This window comes from Pistacia vera, unplaced genomic scaffold, assembly GCF_008641045.1.
Source record: "Pistacia vera cultivar Batoury unplaced genomic scaffold, PisVer_v2 Contig653, whole genome shotgun sequence".
In the NCBI taxonomy this organism is placed as follows: domain Eukaryota; kingdom Viridiplantae; phylum Streptophyta; class Magnoliopsida; order Sapindales; family Anacardiaceae; genus Pistacia; species Pistacia vera.
In genome coordinates this window covers 284,080-295,784 of record NW_022196505.1, presented here as the reverse complement: position 1 = coordinate 295,784, position 11,705 = coordinate 284,080, and positions in this window count along the sequence as shown.

Here is an 11,705-nt window from a genome sequence, read left to right as displayed (position 1 = left end):
TTCAAGCAGAAGTTCAGTTCTGCTTGTGGCCCAATTGCTTTCTTTTTTAAAGCTCAAATTTAAATTTGTTGTGTGAACACAACATGAGTAACGCTCAAGGACCGAGCATCACAGATATCGTATAGACGTAAAAAATCTACCAGTACAGAAAGGGGGTCTGATCCAGTGAGGTTGAGGCCACTAGCGATCCGCTGTACCTGCACACGTAAGAAATAAACGCATGAAGCGACGGAAAACGCTGGGGTGGTGTTTGCGTAGGCACTCCGATGCTTAAGTCAGCAAGGCTGAAAGAGGCTAAGTAGTGAGGGTCTAGGGAGTAGAAAGGTTACCAAAAGTCAGTCGGGACATGTGACGACGGCGATGATGTGAAGTTCTCAAGTAGGAGCTTCGGGTGTGAAGGTGTATGTCATCCCCTTTGTGAGAGGGCTGACCTCTACTATATAGTAACTGTCTGGTTGGTGGGATACGAACCCTAGAGGGATTAGGGCAATGGTGAGCTGTCTTACCAGTGTTGAATAGAAGGTGATTCCGAAACGGACGCTGTCTTCGAACAGGAAGGTGTCCTCGAACAGGAAAGTGATCTTGAGTAGGAAGGTGACCTCGAACAGGAAGATAACCTCGAATAGGAAAGTGATATGTGGGTGCCTTGGGCTCTGGACTCGCTCATAAGTCCAGGAAGTGAACTGGGATTGGGAGGTTGCGCAGAGGTTTGGGCCGACTATACCTCATATCAAATGGGCCTAATCCGATTGGGCCATATCGGGATTGGGCCTGGTCTCTTCCTCATTAGTCACGTTTTCTTATTTGGGCCAAGGACGATTTTTGGCCCTAATAGTTTGCCCTACTCTCTGAGTTAGATTTTCTTAAGTGGAGAGTAGGAAGCAATCGAGGTGCACTCGATGTCCTTTCTGGACGATTGATTGTCGGTGTAGCTGAACAGTTAATGTAGGTGATTGCTAATTGAGGGTCGTTCGGTATCCATTACCAATTCGGAGTATGCCATCATCCCAAGAAGGTGTGCTCGATCGGTGTGAAAGGCCGAAGGGACTGAGACAACGAGACTTCTGAAGCTCATGTGCTCGTCGGTGTGTCCTCGTGACTGGAGAAATGAGCAAGCATCCCATGGCAGGGGTATCCGCTCGGTATGCGTCGAATGAGTTGGAGACGATGTTAAATTGAAGGTATGTTCTGTTAGGGTACTCGGGTGATCGAGTGGGATGAAATCAACTCGGCCGGCTTGTTGGACGTATGACTTGCGCTTGTGATTTCACGACGCTTTTTACTAGATGCCAAAGGGCCAAATAAAATGTGCAAACTTGACCCATGGCTGCCTACTCATCCGCTATGGAAGACAGAATGGGCGAGGCCCTTGGCTTGATCACCTCGAGGGTGAACATGTGCTAGAGTGCTCCTAGCCAATCGCCCCGATTGGGAGAATCTCCTGGGCGTGAAGCATCGGAGTGTCGGCTTCGTTGCGGGAGCGGGGTGTTGCAATGTGCTAGCTCAGTCGGTAAAAAGGGCGATTGAATCTTTAGACTGGTTAAGTTTGTGTTGATTGGTGGCGTAGGGTGGGGTGAGTGGTGATAGTCAAAGTTTGAAAAGACCGAGTCGGTCGGTCGGTCGGTGGTATAGGGAGAGTGGTGATCCAATCCTTGGTTCTTGGGGAGTGAGGATGGTGGAGTTGAGTCAGTCGGGTAGAGTGGAAATCCAATACTTGGTTTCTAGGGAGTGGGGATGGTGGAGTTGAGTAGGTCGGTCAGTCGAATAGAGGGGAGATCAATACTTGGTTTCTGGGGAGTGAGGATGGTGTAGTTAAGTCGGTCGGTCGGTCGGTCGAGTAGAGTGGAGATCCAATACTTGGTTTCTGGGGAGTAAGGATGGTGGAGTTGAGTTAGTCGGTCGGTCGGTCGGTTGGGTAGAGTGGAGATCCAATATTGGTTTTTGGGGAGGATGGTGAAGATGAGTCGGTCAATCGGTTGGGTAGAGTGGATAAGTTAAAAAAGTCTAGCTCGGGATCTAGTGGTTCTAGTGGATCTGGGGCATATGTCGAGAATGGTACGAGAGTGCCCCAACCATGGTGATGATGCCCGAATGGGGTGTTCCAGTAGGTATACTGACGGGTGTGAACAGGCTGCCCAAGGGACGAATGCTACTAATCCGGTGGTTCGGGCAGGTAAGGAGGGAGTGGGGAAGACTCCGAAGGAGTTGGTAGTCCATCCTCGTCTAGTAGTGGCTTTGAGGACGAGCCGAGTCAACAGGAAAGTGGGATTCTAAGCAGGGATATCCGCCCGTGCTTAAAGAAAATGACGTGTGGCTGCTCGGACAATGTATCACATTCCAAATCGATCCAGACACGGCACCACGTTCGTATGAACAGGTTGACTGGGAGGTAAAAGGTGGGTGAGTGTTGGCGATAGGGTGACGAGTCAGAGATAGGATAGACGATCGCACCGATGACACTTGTTCTTTTTCTTTTGCCATGTATCTCGGAGTCTGCGATGCCCTTTCCTGGCGTGTGTGCTTTCATTGTATTTTGAACTTAGCCGTTGAGGCTTCTTCTATATGGTACTTGTGATTCTGTTTTTGATGCTTCTTATGGTGAATGATTTGTTGATTGCTTCCTTGTTCGTAGATGTGCTAGGGGTTGAGCCGTATGCTGTGTTATGATTTTGGTGCAGCCTAGTGGATAAGTCGTGTGAACTCTCGTGGGTTGGGTCGATGACTTGTCGATTTTGAGGTGTAAGAACCCTTCACTCGGGGCCGACTGAATGTGTAGCTTCATAAACGGGCAGACGATCGAAGGTGTGGATCCACGAATTGGGCAAGGCCGATCCAAATATGAAATTGTGGATCAAGCCGGGTTGATTCGAAGGTGTAAGTACGTGGATCAAGCAAGGCGATCCGACGGTGAAATTCGTGGACCGGGCAGGGCTGATCCGAAGGTGTAAATTCGTGGATCGAGCAAGGTCGATCCGAAGGTGTAAATCTGTGGGTCGAGCAGGGTTGACCGAAGGTGTACAAATCCGTGAATCAAGCAGGGTCGATTTGAAGGTGTAAATCCGTGGATCAGCAGAGTCGATCTGAAGGTGTAAATCCATGGATCAAGTAGGGTCGATCCGAAGTGTAACAAACATTTGATCGAGTAGGGTCGATCTAAAGATGCAAATCCGTGGATCGAGCAAGGTCGATTCAAAGGGGAATTAACATTTGACCGAGCAGGGTCGATTTTGAAGATGTAAATCCATGGATCGAGCAGGTTCGATTTGAAGGTGTAACAAACATTTGATCGAGTAGGGTCGATCTGAAGGTGTAATTAACATTTGATAGAGCAGGGTTGATTTTGAAGATGTATATCTGTGGATCGAGCAGGGTAGATCAGAAGGTGTAATTCCGTGGATAGAGCAGGGTCGATCAAAAGGTGTTATTCTGTAGATCGAGTAGGGTCGATCCAAATGTGTTATTCCGTGGATAGAGCAAGGTCGATCTGAAGGTGTAACAAACATTTGATCGAGCAAGGTCGATCCGAAGTGTGAAAACTCATGTATAGGGCAAGGCTGATTCGAAGTTGTTAGTTGCTGAATAATGCTTCATTGAATTTAGGTCGTGAGACCGACTGTCTATAAAGGCGGTGGATGGGCCCACTCATCCTTTTTAAATAAAAAATGAAAAGAGAACAAATATTTAGATTGATTTCACCTAAAAGTAGTAGCGTGTGGGATGGATTGCATTCCAACTGTTGCTGATGTCTTTGCCTTTGGGAGTTTGGAGTCGGTAGGCACCATTCCCTGCTTCTTTAGTGATCTTATAGGGCCTACAATCGATCTAAGCTCTGGCCTCCTGTCGTTCTGCATTTAGTCATACCTGGCGTGAATTGCTCGATTGGTCTCATCTTCCTTCCACCTTATTTGAGCCATTGCTCTGGCCAGGGTGTCTTCCATCGTGGTGTAACCTAGCTTCGTCAGTTCTTTGTATAGTTCACCATCCTAGAGGAGACCCTTCCTAAAGGCATCTACCGTTGTCTCGGGGTTACAAGAAGTGATGGAAATCTTCTCTTTGTTGAATTTGCTGACATACTCTCTCAGGGGCTCTCCCCTCCTCTGATATACTCTGTATAGGTCGACCGATAGCTTCTCGAGTTTCTGGCTGCTGGCAAACTGCTCCATAAAGGTTTCGGTGAGCTGACTGAATGAATCGATGGAACCGTTCAGTAGATTTGTGTACCACTGGAGTGCTGGACAGGATAAGCTCGAACCGAAACTTTTGCACATGCGGGCTTCCCTCAGCAGTCGGGGTATTGAGACAGTGAACATCCGTTGCTTGTACGAGGCTATGTGATCATCTGGGTCGGTTGTGCCATCGTAGGGTTTCATGCTGGGAATAGTAAAAATCTAGGGCATGTCGGCTAGGGCGATCTCGTCCACAAAGGGTGAATCTGCGTAACAGTGAGGCTTGCTCTTCTTGGTCGGGACCGACATTCCTAGAATGCGCCTCATCATTGCCTCTACATCAGCCAGCCTCTTGGTCAGTACCTGTTCCATAGGAGAGGGGGATACCACTAGGTCATCCTGTTTGACTGGGTTAGCCATTGCATTTGTCCTTGGCATATTCCATTGGGTCATCCCATGCGGTGTAGTCTGGTGGATCATTCCTTCGTGCACACCTTGGTAGCCTAGATCTTCGTTCATTCCTTCCGGTCGGATGACTCCTATGGTAACTGATCTGGTGTTTCGCCCTACATGAATGGTCAGGGGGGTTGTTTGATATTTGTTGATTCGAAGGTGTAAGTACGTGGATCAAGCAAGGCGATCGACGGTGTTAATTCGTGGACCGGGCAGGGCTGATCCGAAGGTGTAAAATCGTGGGATCGAGCAAGGTCGATCCGAAGGTGTAAATCTGTGGGTCGAGCAGGGTTGACCGAAGGTGTACAAAATCCGTGAATCAAGCAGGGCGATTTGAAGGTGTAAATCCGTGGATCGAGCAGAGTCGATTGAAGGTGTAACCATGGATCAAGTAGGGTCGATCGAGGTGTAACAAAAATTTGATCGAGTAGGGTCGATCTAAAGATGCAAATCCGTGGATCGAGCAAGGTCGATTCAAAGGTGTAATTAACATTTGACCGAGCAGGGTCGATTTTAAGATGTGATACGAACCCTAGAGGAATTAGGGCAATGGTGAGCTGTCTTACCAGTGTTCGAATAGAAAGGTGATTCCGAACAGGAAGCTGTCTTCGAACAGGAAGGTGTCCTCGAACAGGAAAGTGATCTTGAGTAGGAAGGTGACCTCGAACAGGAAGATAACCTCGAATAGGAAAGTGATATGTGGGTGCCTTGGGCTCTGGACTCGCTCATAAGTCCAGGAAGTGAACTGGGATTGGGAGGCTTGCGCCCAGATGGTTTGGGCCGACTATACCTCATATCAAATGGGCCTAATCCAGATTGGGCCATATCGGGATTGGGCCTGGTCTCTTCCTCATTCAGTCACGTTTTCTTATTTGGGCCAAGGACGATTTTTGGCCCTAATAGTTTGCCCCTACTCTCTGAGTTAAGATTTTCTTAAGTCGGAGAGTAGGAAGCAATCGAGGTGCACTCGATGTCCCTTTCTGGACGATTGATTGTCGGTGTAGCTGAACAGTTTAATGTAGGTGATTGCTAATTGAGGGTCGTTCGGTATCCATTACCAATTCGGAGTATGCCATCATCCCAAGAAGGTGTGCTCGATCGGTGTGAAAGGCCGAAGGGACTGAGACAACGAGACTTCTGAAGCTCATGTGCTCGTTCGGTGTGTCCTGCTGACTGGAGAAATGAGCAAGCATCCCATGGCAGGGGTATCCGCTCGGTATGCCGGGTCGAATGAGTTGGAGACGATGTTAAATTGAAGGTATGTTCTGTTAGGGTACTCGGGTGATCGAGTGGGATGAAATCAACTCGGCCGGCTTGTTGGACCGTATGACTTGCGCTTGTGATTTCACGACGCTTTTTACTAGATGCCAAAGGGCCAAATAAAATGTGCAAACTTGACCCATGGCTGCCTACTCATCCGCTATGGAAGACAGAATGGGCGAGGCCCCTTGGCTTGATCACCTCGAGGGTGAACATGTGCTAGAGTGCTCCTAGCCAATCGCCCCGATTGGGAGAATCTCCTGGGCGTGAAGCATCGGAGTGTCGGCTTCGTTGCGGGAGCTGGGGTGTTGCAATGTGCTAGCTCAGTCGGGTAAAAAGGGCGATTGAATCTTTAGACTGGTTAAGTTTGTGTTGATTGGTGGCGTAGGGTGGGGTGAGTGGTGATAGTCAAAGTTTGAAAAGACCGAGTCGGTCGGTCGGTCGGTGGTATAGGGAGAGTGGTGATCCAATCCTTGGTTCTTGGGGAGTGAGGATGGTGGAGTTGAGTCAGTCGGGTAGAGTGGAAATCCAATACTTGGTTTCTAGGGAGTGGGGATGGTGGAGTTGAGTAGGTCGGTCAGTCGAATAGAGTGGAGATCCAATACTTGGTTTCTGGGGAGTGAGGATGGTGTAGTTAAGTCGGTCGGTCGGTCGGTCGAGTAGAGTGGAGATCCAATACTTGGTTTCTGGGGAGTAAGGATGGTGGAGTTGAGTTAGTCGGTCGGTCGGTCGGTTGGGTAGAGTGGAGATCCAATATTTGGTTTTTGGGGAGGATGGTGAAGATGAGTCGGTCAATCGGTTGGGTAGAGTGGATAAGTTAAAAATGTCTAGCTCGGGATCTAGTGGTTCTAGTGGATCTGGGGCATATGTCGAGAATGAGTACGAGAGTGCCCCAACCATGGTGATGATGCCCGAATGGGGTGTTCCAGTAGGTATAAAGACGGGTGTGAACATAGCTGCCCAAGGGACGAATGCTACTAATCCGAGTGGTTCGGGCAGGTAAGGAGGGAGTGGGGAAGACTCCGAAGGAGTTGGTAGTCCATCCTCGTCTAGTAGTGGCTTTGAGGACGAGCCGAGTCAACAGGAAAGTGGGATTCTAAGCAGGGATTATCCGCCCGTGCTTAAAGAAAATGACGTGTGGCTGCTCCGGACAATGTATCACATTCCAAATTCGATCCAGATCACGGCACCACGTTCGTATGAACAGGTTGACTGGGAGGTAAAAGGTTGGGTGAGTGTTGGCGATAGGGTGACCGAGTCAGAGATAGGATAGACGACTCGCACCGATGACACTTAGTTCTATTTTTCTTTTGCTCATGTATCTCGGAGCCTGCGATGCCCTTTCCTGGCGTGTGTGTCTTTCATTGTATTTTGAACTTAGCCGCTTAAGGCTTCTTCTATATGGTACTTGTGATTCTGTTTTTGATGCTTTTCCTTATGGTGAATGATTTGTTGATTGCTTCCTTGTTCGTAGATGTGCTAGGGGTTGAGCCGTATGCTTGTGTTATGATTTTGGTGCAGCCTAGTGGATAAGTCGTGTGAACTCTCTGTTGGGTTGGGTCGATGACTTGTCGATTTTGAGGTGTAAGAACCCTTCACTCGGTCTGGCCGACTGAATGTGTAGCTTCATAAACCGGGCAAGCCGATCGAAGGTGTGGATCCACGAATTGGGCAAGGCCGATCCAAATATGAAATTGTGGATCAAGCAGGGTTGATTCGAAGGTGTAAGTACGTGGATCAAGCAAGGCCGATCCGACGGTGTAAATTCGTGGACCGGGCAGGGCTGATCCGAAGGTGTAAATTCGTGGATCGAGCAAGGTCGATCCGAAGGTGTAAATCTGTGGGTCGAGCAGGGTTGACCCGAAGGTGTACAAAATCCGTGAATCAAGCAGGGTCGATTTGAAGGTGTAAATCCGTGGATCGAGCAGAGTCGATCTGAAGGTGTAAATCCATGGATCAAGTAGGGTCGATCCGAAGGTGTAACAAACATTTGATCGAGTAGGGTCGATCTAAAGATGCAAATCCGTGGATCGAGCAAGGTCGATTCAAAGGTGTAATTAACATTTGACCGAGCAGGGTCGATTTTGAAGATGTAAATCCATGGATCGAGCAGGTTCGATTTGAAGGTGTAACAAACATTTGATCGAGTAGGGTCGATCTGAAGGTGTAATTAACATTTGATAGAGCAGGGTTGATTTTGAAGATGTATATCTGTGGATCGAGCAGGGTAGATCCGAAGGTGTAATTCCGTGGATCGAGCAGGGTCGATCAAAAGGTGTTATTCTGTAGATCGAGTAGGGTCGATCCAAATGTGTTATTCCGTGGATAGAGCAAGGTCGATCTGAAGGTGTAACAAACATTTGATCGAGCAAGGTCGATCCAAAGTGTGAAAACTCATGTATAGGGCAAGGCTGATTCGAAGTTGTTAGTTGCTGAATAATGCTTCATTGAAGTTAGGACGTGAGACCGACTGTCTATAAAGGCGGTGGATGGGCCCACTCATCCTTTTTAAATAAAAAATGAAAAGAGAACAAATATTTAGATTGATTTCACCTAAAAGTAGTAGCGTGTGGGATGGATTGCATTTCAACTGTTGCTGATGTCTTTGCCTTTGGGAGTTTGGAGTCGGTAGGCACTATTCCCTGCTTCTTTGGTGATCTTATAGGGCCTACAATCGATCTAAGCTCTGGCCTCCTGTCGTTCTGCATTCAGTCATACCTAGCGTGAATTGCCCGATTGGTCTCATCTTCCTTCCACCTTATTTGAGTCACTACTCTGGCCAGGGTGTCTTCCATCGTGGTGTAACCTAGCTTCGTCAGTTCTTTGTATAGTTCACCATCCGAGAGGAGACCCTTCCTGAAGGCATCTACCGCTGTCTCGGGGTTACAAGAAGTGATGGAAATCTTCTCTTTGTTGAATTTGCTGACATACTCTCTCAAGGGCTCTCCCCTCCTCTGATATACTCTGTATAGGTCGACCGATAGCTTCTCGAGTTTCTGGCTGCTGGCGAACTGCTCCATAAAGGTTTCGGTGAGCTGACTGAATGAATCGATGGAACCGTTCAGTAGATTTGTGTACCACTGGAGTGTTGGACCGGATAAGCTCGAACCGAAACTTTTGCATATGCAGGCTTCCCTCAGCGGTCGGGGTATTGAGACAGTGAACATCCGTTGCTTGTACGAGGCTATGTGATCATCTGGGTCAGTTGTGCCGTCGTAGGGTTTCATGCTGGGAATAGTAAACTTCTGGGGCATGTCGGCTAGGGCGATCTCGTCCACAAAGGGTGAATCTGCGTAACAGTGAGGCTTGCTCTTCTTGGTCAGGACCGACATTCCTAGAATGCACCTCATCATTGCCTCTACATCAGCCAGCCTCTTGGTCAATACCCGTTCCATAGGAGAGGGGGATACCACTAGGTCATCCTGTTTGACTGGGTTAGCCATTGCATTCGTCCTTGGCATATTCCGTTGGGTCATCCCATGCGGTGTAGTCTGGTGGATCATTCCTTCGTGCACACTTTGGTAGCCTAGATCTTCGTTCATTCCTTCCGGTCGGATGACTCCTATGGTAACTGATCTGGTGTTTCGCCCTACATGAATGGTCAGGGGGGTTGTTTGATATTCGTTCGATTCGTCAGGATGGGTGGGCTCTAGTGCTATAGTTTGGTTGGGTTGGCCGTTCAACCCGTGAGGGTAAGCCGAGCCGAATGGTGTTTGTGCGGGGATGGTTGACTGGGGGTGAGGCTGGATGGTAAGAATGGGTTGGTCTTGCGGGTGTGGGCTCTCTATCACTTGGGCGTCTTGATCTTGAGACTGGGGTGGATCGGATGAATGGGGTTCTTTCGGCAGATCCTTTCCTCCATGAGTTAGGATCAAGTCGTCGACCACCAATGAACTTAATGGACGTGGCCTTTTACCGGAGGCCGAGGGTTTGTGCTCTGGGGTTTGGAGAGGTTGCATGGATGGAACTGGGGCGCGGAATCGATTGGGAGGTACCTGGCAAGGTAGAAGCTCCAAATCATAGAACTGACTCACCTTCTCTTTAATAGACTGGTTTTCGGCCCTGATGGAGGTGTTTTCCATCCGGATTGCAATGTTCTCGGCTTCCAGTGTGGCTACCTTGTCTAAATTCTGTTGCATGAGGGCGGTCAGAGCCTCCAGTTTGGCCTCGAGGCCAGGGCTAGTATTGTCTGAATGTTCAGCCATGGAAAGTTCCTCTACGTAGCAAGGTTCGTCGAGTCGAATGATTGCTAGAGGCCCCACGGTGGGTGCCAAACTGTAAACGTAAAAATCTACTAATACGAAAAGGGGGGGTTTGATCCCGTGAGGTTGAGGCCACTAGCGATCCGCTGTACCTGCACACGTAGAGAAATAAACGCATGAAGCGATGGAAAACGTCGGGGTGGTGTTTGCGTAGGCACTCCGACGCTCAAGTCAGCAAGGCTGAAAGAGGCTATGTAGTGAGGACTAGGGAGTAGAAAGGTTACCAGAAGTCTAGTTTGGGACTGTGACTACGACGGTGATGTGAAGTTCTCAAGTAGGAGCTTCGGGTGTGAAGGTGTAATGTCATCCCCTTTGTGAGAGGGTTGACCTCTGCTTATATAGTAACTGCCTGGTTGGTGGGAGTAGGAGTCCTAGTGTGACTCCGATACGAACCCTAGAGGAATTAGGGCAGTGGTGAGCTGTCTTACTAGTGTTCGAATAGGAAGGTGATTCCGAATAGGAAGCTGTCTTTGAACAGGAAAGTGTCCTCGAACAGGAAAGTGATCCCGAATAGAACGGTGACCTCGAACAAGAAGATAACCTGGAATAGGGAAGTGATCTATGGGTGCCTTGGGCTCTGGACTCGCTCATAAGTCTAGGAAGTGAATTGGGATTGGGAGGCTTACGCCCAGATGGTTTGGGCCGATTGTACCTCGTATCAAATAGGTCTAATCTAGATTAGGCCGCATCAGGATCAGGCCTGGTCTCTTCCTCATTCAGTCCTGTTTTCTTATTTGGGCCAAGGACAAATTTTGGCCCTAACAATCGTCAGACCCGTTGCGACCACAGCATAGGATTGTCTATCATGATTTTTTCCACACAAACAATTTCCCTTCACGATGAATTGCCATAGCAGAAAACTCATCCTTACCACCAAGACCTGTAGAAACAACCGCTTTGTTGAAAACGGTGGACCGCCTTTCAGGAGAGTCTACTTCAATTGTGTACACTAGTGATTTCCGTAACGTGATCTTTTAACGTATCCAATACTTTTGGCAACCTCAAGGCTTCAAAAAGACTGGGGCAAAGCGGATCAGCCCCGAGCTCAGCTCCATGACTCTAACTAGCCACGTTTTAGTGGTTTTGTGAGTGAAGATGATTTTGTGAAGAGGTTTAATAGCATAAACTGTTGAGTAGGACAGTATAAAGTTGGATCGAGACTTACGAAGTGGACCAATAATGGGGCTAGAAATGGAGAGTTTCGAGGTTGGAAAAGGAATTTTTGGAGGAGAGGGCACTGCCAAAAAAAAAAAAAAAAAAAACGAGAGACAGACGACACGAAAATGAAGAATGTCAGTTCTTGTTGGGAGGTGTTTAGTTATGGATAAGAGGTGGTCAAAAGGGAGAGCGGTCCAATCTGGGTTGCCAACGCTAGCCTTAACATTACGGGAAGAAGAAGAAGACGACCACGATGGAGGATACGAAAAGTTATTTATGGCTTCAAGGATTAGAAATTTGACTGAGTGAGTGAGAGAGTGGTTCCAAGTGTGAAACTCACGCTTACTACTTATGATATAATGTATGTATTCTATTCTCCCACATCCTTTCCTCATTTCTCACGCGT